The sequence below is a fragment of the Nycticebus coucang genome, chromosome Y (genome assembly GCF_027406575.1).
Source record: "Nycticebus coucang isolate mNycCou1 chromosome Y, mNycCou1.pri, whole genome shotgun sequence".
Classification (NCBI taxonomy): domain Eukaryota; kingdom Metazoa; phylum Chordata; class Mammalia; order Primates; family Lorisidae; genus Nycticebus; species Nycticebus coucang.
The window spans coordinates 29,673,830-29,683,881 of record NC_069805.1 but is presented as its reverse complement, the minus strand read 5'-3'; the positions used below and the strand labels follow the sequence as shown (position 1 = coordinate 29,683,881).

Below are 10,052 nucleotides of genomic sequence, written 5' to 3'. Positions count from 1 at the left end.
GTAGATCGTGTGTCTGTCTTTTTTAGAGAAGTTTCTCTTCAAGTCCATTGCCCACCCTGAGATGGCATCACTAGTTCTTTTCTTGCTAATACGTTTGAGTTCTCTGCGGATTCTGGTTATTAGACCTTTACCAGAGGTATAACCTGCAAATATTTTCTCCCATTCTAAGGACTGTCTGCTTGCTTTACTTACTATGTTCTTGGATGTGCAGAGGCTTTTTAGTTTGATCAGGTCCCAGTAGTGTATATTTGATACTGCTTCAATTGCCTGGGGAGTCCTCCTCATAAAATATTTACCCAGGCCGATTTCTTCAAGATTTTTCCCTGCAATTTCTTCAAGTATTTTTATAGTTTCATGTCTGAAGTTTAAATCTTTTATCCAGTGAGAGTCTATCTTAGTTAATGGTGAAAGGTGTGGATCCAGTTTCAATCTTCTACAGGTTGCCAGACAGTTTACCTAGCACCATTTATTAAATAGGCAGTCTTTTTCCCACTGAATGTTTTTAATTGGCTTGTCAAAGATCAAATAACGGTAAATAGCTGGATTCATCTCTTGGTTCTCTATTCTGTTCCAGACATCTACTTCTCTGTTTTTGTGCCTGTACCATGCTGTTTTGATCATTAACGATTTATAGTCCAGTCTCAGGTCTGGGAGCATGATTCCACCTGCTTTGTTTTTATTTCTGAGTAATGTTTTGCCTATTCGAGGTTTTCTCTGATTCCATATAAAACTAAGTATTATTTTTCAACATCTTTAAAGTACAACAATGGATCTTTAATAGAAATTGCATTAAAATTATATATTGCTTTGGGTAGTATAGACATTTTAACAATGTTGATTCTTCCCAACAATGAGCATGGTATGTTTTTCCATTTGTTAACATCTTCAGCTATTTTTTTCCTTAAAGTTTCATAGTTCTCTTTCTAGAGATCTTTCATGTCCTTTGTTAGGTATACTCCCAAATATTTCATCTTTTTTGGCACTATTGTGAAAAGAATAGAGCCCTTGACTATTTTTCGGCTTGGTTATTGTTGGTATATATAAAGACTACAGATTTATGGGTGTTGATTTTGTAGCCTGAGACATTGCTGTATTCCTTGATCACTTCTAAAAGTTTTGTAGTAGAATCCCTAGTGTTTTCTAGATATACGATCATATCATCTGTGAAGAGTGAAAGTTTGATCTCTTCTGACCCTGTGTGGATACCTTTGATTGCCTTTTCTTCCCCAATTGCAATGGCTAAAACTTCCACTACAATATTAAAGAGCAATGGAGACAGTGGGCAACCTTGTGTGTTTCCTGATCTAAGTGGAAATGATTTCAATTTAACTCCATTCAATACGATATTGCTGTGGGTTTGCTGTAGATGGTCTCTATTAGTTTAAGAAATGTCCCTTCTATACCAATTTTCTTAAGTGTTCTGATCATGAACGGATGCTGGATATTATCAAAAGCTTTTTCTGCATCAATTGAAAGAATCATATGGTCCTTATTTTTTAGTTTGTTTATGTGCTGAATTACATTTATAGATTTACATATATTGAACCAGCCTTGAGAGCCGGGGATAAATCCCACTTGGTCATGTATAATTTTTTTGATGTGTTGTTGGATTCTGTTTGTTAGGATCTTATTGAGTAGTTTAGCATCAATATTCATTACTGATATCGGTCTATAATTTTCTTTTCTTGTTGTGTCTTTCCCTGGTTTGGGGGTCTAGGTGATGTTTGCTTCGTAGAATGTGTTGGGTAATATTCTTTCTTTTTCTATATTTTGGAAGAGGTTTAGTAGTACAAGTACTAGTTCTTCCTTAAAGCTTTGGTAGAATTCTTAAGTAAAGCCATCTTGTCCTGGGCTTTTCCTTTTAGGGAGATTTTTTATAGTTGATGCTATTTCAGAACTTGACATAGGCCTGTTCAACATTTCCACTTCATTCTGGCTAAGTCTTGGTAGGTGGTGTACTTCGAGGTATTGGTCGGTTTCTTTCAGATTTTCATATTTGTGAGAGTAGAGTTTCTTGCAGTATTCCTTAAGAATTTTTTGAATTTCTAAGGGGTCTGATGTTATTTCATTATTACCATTTCTGATTGATGAAATTAGAGATTTTACTCTTTTTTTCCTGGTTAGGTTGGCCAAAGGTTTTTCTATTTTATTGATCTTTTCAAAAAACCAACTTTTGGATTTATTGATCTGTTGTATAATTCTTTTGTTTTCAAGTTCATTTAATTCTGCTCTGATTTATGTTATTTCTTTTCTTCTGCTGGGTTGGGGGTTGGAGTGTTCTTCCTTCTCCTGTTGCTTGAGATGTCCCATTAAGTTATTGATTTCCTCTCTTTCCGTTTTCTGGAGGAAGGCTGGCAGTGCTATAAATTTCCCTCTTAGGACTGCCTTTGCAGTATCCCAGAGGTTCTGATAATTCGTGTCTTGATTGTTGTTTTGTTCCAAGAATTAGGTGATTTCCTTCTTAATCTCGTCTATAACCCATCTATCCTTCAGCATATGGTTGTTTAGTTTCCATGTTTTTGTATGGGTATGCAGGTTCCTGTTATTGAGTTCAACTTTTATTCCATGATGGTCTGAGAAGATGCAAGGAATAATTTCTATTTTTTTAAATTTGCTGAGATTAGATTTGTGGTCTAAGATGTGGTCGATTTTGGAGAATGTTCCGTGGGCTGATGAGAAGAATGTGTATTCAGTTTTGTTGGGATGAAATGTTCTGTAGATGTCTGTTACATCCAGATGTTGAATCATTAAGTTTAAATGTAAGATTTGTTTGATTAGCTTCTTTTTGGAGAATCTATCCAGCACTGCTAAAGGGGTGTTAAAATGTCCAACTACTATGCAACTGGAGGAAATCAAGTTGCTCATGTCTGTTAGATTTTCTCTTATAAATTAAGGTGCATTCTGGTTTGGTGCATAAATATTAATAATTGAGATCTCCTCATATTGAGTATTACCTTCAACAAATATGAAGTGTCCATCCTTATCCTTCCTTAATTCAGTTTGTTTAAAGCCTATTGTGTCTGTGAATAGGATAGTAACACCTGCTTTTTTCTGCTTTCCATTTCCCTGGAGTATAGATGACCATCCCTTCACCTTGAGTCTATATTTGTCTTTTAATGTAAGATGTGATTCTTCTATGCAGCAGATACCTGGCTTGAGTTTTTGTATCCAGTCAGCCAACCTGTGCCTCTTTAGAGGACAATTTAAACCATTTACATTAATTGAGAATATTGATATGCCTTTCGAGAATCCCGTGGACATTTTTAATCCTTTTGCGACTTTGGAATTTGGAATTTGATCAAAATTTTCTGGGCGAGTTTACTTTTCTGGTGTAGGATTATGCTGGTATTTTTGGAGGATAGGTCTGAGAATATCCTGGAGAACTGTTTTTGTTATGGCAAATTTCTTCAACATGTGAATGCCATTGAAGTATTTAATTTCTCCATCATAAATGAAACTCAGTTTAGCTGGGTACAGGATCCTAGGTTGAAAGTTATTTTGTTTCAGGAGATTAAAAGTTGATGACCATCCTCTTCTAGCTTGAAAGGTTTCAGCAGAGAGATCTACAGTTATTCAAATATTCTCACCCTTGTAGGTGATGGTTTTCTTTCGTCTGGCTGCTTTCAGAATTTTCTCCTTCATATTAACTTTGAAATTGATTATGATGTGTCTGGGGGATGTCTTATTTGGATTGAGTCGTGCTGGAGTTCTGAAACTGTCTGCTATCTGAATTTCAGAAGCTCTTGGCATGTCTGGAAATTTCTCCTTCATAATCTCGTGGAGAAGAGACTCTGTGTCTTGTAAAGTCACTTTGTCACTTTTGGGTATCCCTATAAGAAGAGTATTGGTTTTCTTTGAATTGTCCCAGAGCTCTCTTGGAGAGTGATCTGTTTTTGTTCTCCATTTCTCTTCCTCTTTGAGTGTTGGGAGTGTTGAAAAGCTTTGTCTTCAATGTCAGAAATCCTTTCTTCTGCTTGCTCCATTCTGTTGCTGAGGCATTCTACTGTGTTTCTCATATCTTTAAGGGCTGCAACTTCTTGTCTCAATGTTTCAATATCTTTGGTCATTTGTTCTTTGAATTCATGGAATTCTTTAGATATCTTTTGGGTTACCTCCTGGAATTCTAATTTGATCTTATTTGCTATCCAGATTCTGAATTCAATTTCTGACATCTCAGATATTTGTTCGTGCATGGGATCTTGTGCTTGATCCTTGGTGGAGTTGATCTACTCTGATCTTTCATATTGCCAGAGTTTTTCTCTTGATTTCGCCTCATGATTCTTTTTCACTGTTGCCTCTGGCTGTCTCAGAGCTGGGGAGGTGTCTCTCCAAGATTAGACCACAGCGTGATCACTGTATTGTTGCTGCATCTTTGTAGGCGGTGAGCCTGTGTACTTCCTCTGTGGCTGCCACAGCTAGGGAGTTCTGGTTGTGGAAGCAGATCCAGAGTGTGACACACCTGGATCCAGCAACAGGGCGGGAGGTAGTGCACACATTTCTGAGAGTGCCTGGTGCCAGTGGGTTTGGCACAGAGAGCCCAAGGCTCTCGTAGTCTCTGGCCAGGAGAAGGGCTCTGGCTCTAAACAGTACTCCAGTTTAAGCTGATATAAGAGCTGCTGGTGGATTCATAGGTGGGAGCCCTCCCCCTCGCTCTTCTTATCACTTCTCTGCTCTAAATAACTGCAATAACAGGACCACCCACACCTGGGCCTCTAGGCTGGGTGTCCATGGGTATGTTTTCTTTGTGGGGATTTCATTAATTTTAATCTCCTTGTAAATAACCTAATTTTCTTTGCACATTTTTCCTCCATTTATTTATTTATTTATTTATTTATTTATTTATAACAAAAATGATCCAAAGAGCTTTATTGACATGACAGTTCATTCAAGAATAATTTTAAGAACATTTCAGTTGAAAGAGAATGGCATGTTTGTAGTCTTATTATAGACTTTTTTTTTTTTAAGTGTAATACAAAGAACTCCTATTAAGTAACTGGGAGCAGCATTGAATAAAGTACACCTATTTACACATTAAAAAAAAAAAAAAAACTCTGGTTTCTGCTACACAGCCACATTGTGCCTCTATAATGAGACAAACCCTTAAAAATCATGGAATTTTTTTAAACAACATCAATGGCATTTTTGCCACATCATTCCTCTATGCTTGTAATAGCGAGGGGTTTTTATCCTTGATCAGGAATTAGAGTTGTGTTTGCTGCTTGCCTTCTTACCAGACCTTTGAGATTTGTCCATGGATCACCATCGACTATGTTTAGTCTTCTCAGCCTTCTTTCTTTGCTACTTCATGCAGATTCAGAACTCCTTCCACTAGAATCAGAGCCTGAATGATTTTTACTATTTTTGGTAGTACTTTTCTTGCTATCTTGTCTAGAATCATGTCTTATGATTTTAACAGATATAGAACCACACCTAGAGAATGTTCTTTTGCTTTCTCATTTCCTTTTTAATCTATCATTCTGACTACTGAACTTAGTCTTTTTCTTCCCTTTTCTGTTTCTCTTTCCTTTTATTCTGTTCACGCTCCCTCTCCTTATCTTTCTTTTTCCTATTCATCTATACTTAGATTCCTCTCCTTTGTTCTCTCAAATTCTTTAGCCTCACCTTTGTGCTTATGACTGCTCCCACTAAGATTTCCATGTTGATCATCAATTTTACGCCTATCTTGACTCTGACTGAGACTGGAACGATTGGTTTGTCTATCCCTCGACCTACTTCTATTTTTACGTCTCTCTCAAGGACTCAGATTTCACCATCTTTCTCTTTCAAGTCCATTTCTACTAGACCTCCTCCTATCTCTCATCTTTGCCCTAGCCCTGCTGTTCTCTATTTAAATTCTGCGAGAGTAGCTTCTACTCCTGCTGCGTCTAACTTTCATTGTTGGAGATCTGCTCCTGTTATGTCTCTTTTCCTCTCAAGAGAAGATGATCTAGAAGAAGTGCAACTACTACCTGAGCTAGAACTGCATGAAGAGCTAGAGACAGCACTGCCAGGACTACTGGTTCTGCTATTGCTACTGGAACTAGAACTATTAGAACTTCCTGATCTACTCCTTCCTTCTTTCTCTTCTTCTTTATGTTCCTTTTTTTGGTTCTAAAATTGATTTTTCATTTAGAGTTCTCTGCTTTTCATTAACCACACCATCTGTTTCTCTTGCTTCTAGTAGTGATAAATCATTTTGCTCTTTATACATAAATTCATTCATCTCTTTTGTAACCTTTTCTGTTTGTTGCTTTTCTTCTTCCATGTGTTTATCATGTAATAGTTGCTATTCTTTTTCTTTTCTCCAAAAAGCTTCCTGTTTTTGCTGGATTCAGTGCCATTATTCTTCATCATCAGTGTCAGATGACTCAGAGTCTCTGTCACTCCTCTCATCTTCATTGTCTCCTGATCCATAACCACCCAGTGCACTGGACTGTGCCAGCTCTTTTGCAGGAGCTTTGCTTGCTTTCTTGTGTATTATCCTTTTATTTAGTTGTCAGTGTTCTCATTGAGATTATAGACCATCTGCAAAACAGATATTTTAAATATGTTAAAATTATTTCATAAATCTTCACTTTAGGGTCACTTTCATATTTTTGTCTTTCACTGTACTGTCTTGCTTGGTTTCTTTGATATGTTTTCATTTATAATGAGATTGTGTTCTTTAAAAAACAGCTTCCCAGGATGGCATCTGTAGCTGAAGGAGTAGGGCGCTGACCCCATATGCCAGAGGTGGTGGGTTCAAACCAAGACCCTGGCCAAAAACTGCAAAAAAAAAAAAAAAAACAGCTTCCCATTTCATCATTCAGTGAAGGCTTTGTTCAGAGGAAATTTAGAACCATTAAGCCACCCCAGACATTCTGGGCACTTCTCCAAACCATTGGCAAGATAAGCCTTCTGTGGAGTGCTCTGTATATTTTCCTACTAAAAATATTTCTCTATTTCTTGTTAAAATTCCTTCATGTTTATCTTCCATAATAAATATGACTATTCCTGCCATAGTTATTCAACTTTATTTTCGCTTGATTCAGCATGTCATTTAAATTATGTCTGCATTTCTTTTTTTCAGCACCACCTAAAGAGGGAAGCAATAATCAGTCTTTTGAAAGCCCAAGGTAAAAGCAGGACTTTGTGTATATGTTTGGATTATGTGTTCATCCAAATGTTTCTGAAAAGAAGAGATATGAAATTAAAGAGCATATTTATGAATGTCATCAATTTGATGACTCCTTCATTAAAACTTTGTTATTCTTTCACCAATCAATGTTACCTTCACATGCCAAAATCCACAACTGGAATCAGTACCATGTTTATCCAATCATCATTGCTTAATCTTCATCAGGGAATAAATACTTGGGGAAAACATTACATATTCAAGAAAATTTAGATAATATTTTTTACAAAACATTTCCCTAAATAATTATCTAGGTGGTTATATTGATGAGAGAAATCATCAATACAATAAACTTGAAAAGACCTTGAATCAACACTCATGCTCTATACAATGCCTAAAAACTCTATATGCAGAGATCCTGACAAATGTAAGAAATGTGAGGAAGTCTTTCATCAATGTTTAAGGTTTGTCATCTGTAATGACGTTCATAACCTAGAGGGTGTATTTTTTTTAAGGGTGCATATTTCTACAAGTGCATTGAATATGTGGAAGCTTTTCTCCTGTTAGGAAATTCATGCTATAATAAAGTCATACAGACAGAATAAATGCAAAAATGCCTTAGTCTTCCAATCTAAAAAATTACAATGGTTCATAATAAAGAAAACCTCTACAAATGTAAAGAATGTATCAAAGGCTTTGATCATCTTTTTATACCTTAGAGAAAGAACATGAGAGGACTCATAGTGGAGAGAAACCCTACAAATGTGAAGAATGTGGTAAAGCCTTTAAATGAGGCTCAAAACTTACAAAACATCAGAGAATTCACAATGGAGAGAAAACCTACAAATGTGAAGAATATGGCAAATCCTTTTAAAAGTTCTCAGCTTTTACAGCACATAAGAGAATACAGAAACCTTGCAGATGTGAGAAATGTACCAAAGCCTTTGACCGGTGTTTCTATCTTATAGCACAGAAGAGAACTCATACTGCAGAGAAATGTTACAAATGTAAAGAATGTGGCAAAGCCTTCAACCAGTGCTCAAGCCTTACAACACATAAGAAAATGCATACTGGAGAGAAACCCTACAAATGTGAGGAATGTAACAAATCCTTTAACCGGTGGTCACATCTTAAAGTACACAAGAGAATTCATACTGGAGAGAAACCTTACAAATGTAAAGACAGTGGCAAAGCCTTTAACTGTTGCTCATATCTTACAGCACATAAGTGAATACACACTGGACAGAAACCTTACAAATGTGAGGAATGTGGCAAAGCCTTTAACTGGTGCTCCCATCTTACAACACAATAGAGAATTCATACTGGAGAGAAAACTTACAAATATGAAGAATGTGGCAAGGCCTTTAACCAGTGCTCAAACCTTACAACACATAAGAGAATGCATACTGGAGAGAAACCTTACAAATACAAAGAATATGGCAAATCTTTTAACCAGTTCTCAGCCTTTACAGTACATAAGAGAATTCGTACTGCAGAGAAATGTTACAAATGTAAGGAATGTGGCAAAGCCTTTACATGCTGCTCATATGTTACAAGACATAAGATAATTCATACTGGAGAGAAACCCAACAATTGAGAAGAATGTGACAAAGCCTTTAGCCAGTGCTCACATCTTACAGTACATAAGAGAATTCATACTGGAGAGAAACCTTACAAATGTGAAGAATGTGGCAGTACAAAGAATGTACTTTAACCAGTACCTAAACTACAACACATAAGAGAATTCATACTGGAGGGAAACTCTACAAATGTGAGGAATGTGACAAAGCCTTTAAACAGTGCTCACATCTTACAGTACATAGAGAATGCATACTGGAGGGAAGCCCTACAAATGTGAAAACTGTGGTAAATCATTTAACCAGTTCTCAACTCTTGCATGACTTAAAAGAATTCATACTGGAGAGAAACCTTGTAAATTAGGAATGTGGAAAAGCCTTTAAAGGGTGTGCAATCCTTTGTAGAAATCAAAGAATTCCTTCTGGAAGGAAACCCTACAAATGTCAAAATGTTGCAAAGCCTTCAACCAGTACTCACATCTTTCTGGACATAAAGGAATTCATTCTGGAGAGAAACTCTACAATTGTGAAGAATGTGCAAAGCCTTTAACTAATGCTAAAACCTTACACAATATCAGAGAATTCACACTAGAGAGAATCCCCACAAATGTGATGTATGTAGGAAGGCCATTAACTCTCACTTTAGGTTTATATACATCAGAAGATTCACACTAAAAAAAAACAATAGCAATGTGAAGATTTGGGAAAACTTTTTAACATCTTACTCAACATCAAAAAATCCCAAGGTGGGGCGCAGAAGGCGTGCGGTCCGGGAAGTGGTGCTCGGCGTCCTAGGTAGCCGCAGGGGCCTGGTGGGGCCGCAGATTATGTTTCTAAGAGGCGGAGCAAGATGGCAGCCGAGTAACAGCTTCCTTGCATCTGAGTACCGTGAGTCTGGGGAGATAGGACTCCAGGCATCTCTGGCTGGTGGGAACTGCCTATCATCACTCCTATGAGGATACAGGGAGTCAGCGAGAGACTTCTGGACCCCAAAGGAGGACCAAAACAGTGGAAAACTGGCAAGTGGTCACGTGTGTTCAATCCGTCTAAACCCGCCCACAACTTCCACAGGCACAAGAACTTAAAGAGCAAGAGGAAGTGAAAGGAAAATTAGGGCAAGGAAACAGATAAAAGAAATCACTCATGAGGAAGAATCAGTAGAAAACTCCAGGCAACATGAAGAACCAGTCCAGAACAACACCGCCAAGGGATCATGAGGTAGCTACTGCAGAGGATTCCACCTATACAGAACTGTTAGGAATGACAGAAAGGGAATTTAGAATACACATGTTGAAAAAAATGAAAGAAATGATGGAAACAATGAAGGAAACTGCTAATAAAGTGGAAAATAACCAAAAGGA

General features: G+C 37.1%; 1 pseudogene; it reads right to left on the bottom strand.

Annotated features, from left to right (window-relative positions):
* Positions 1-5,130: 5,130 nt before the first annotated feature.
* Positions 5,131-7,494, bottom strand: LOC128579048 (arginine/serine-rich protein PNISR-like; annotated as a pseudogene).
* Positions 7,495-10,052: the final 2,558 nt, after the last annotated feature.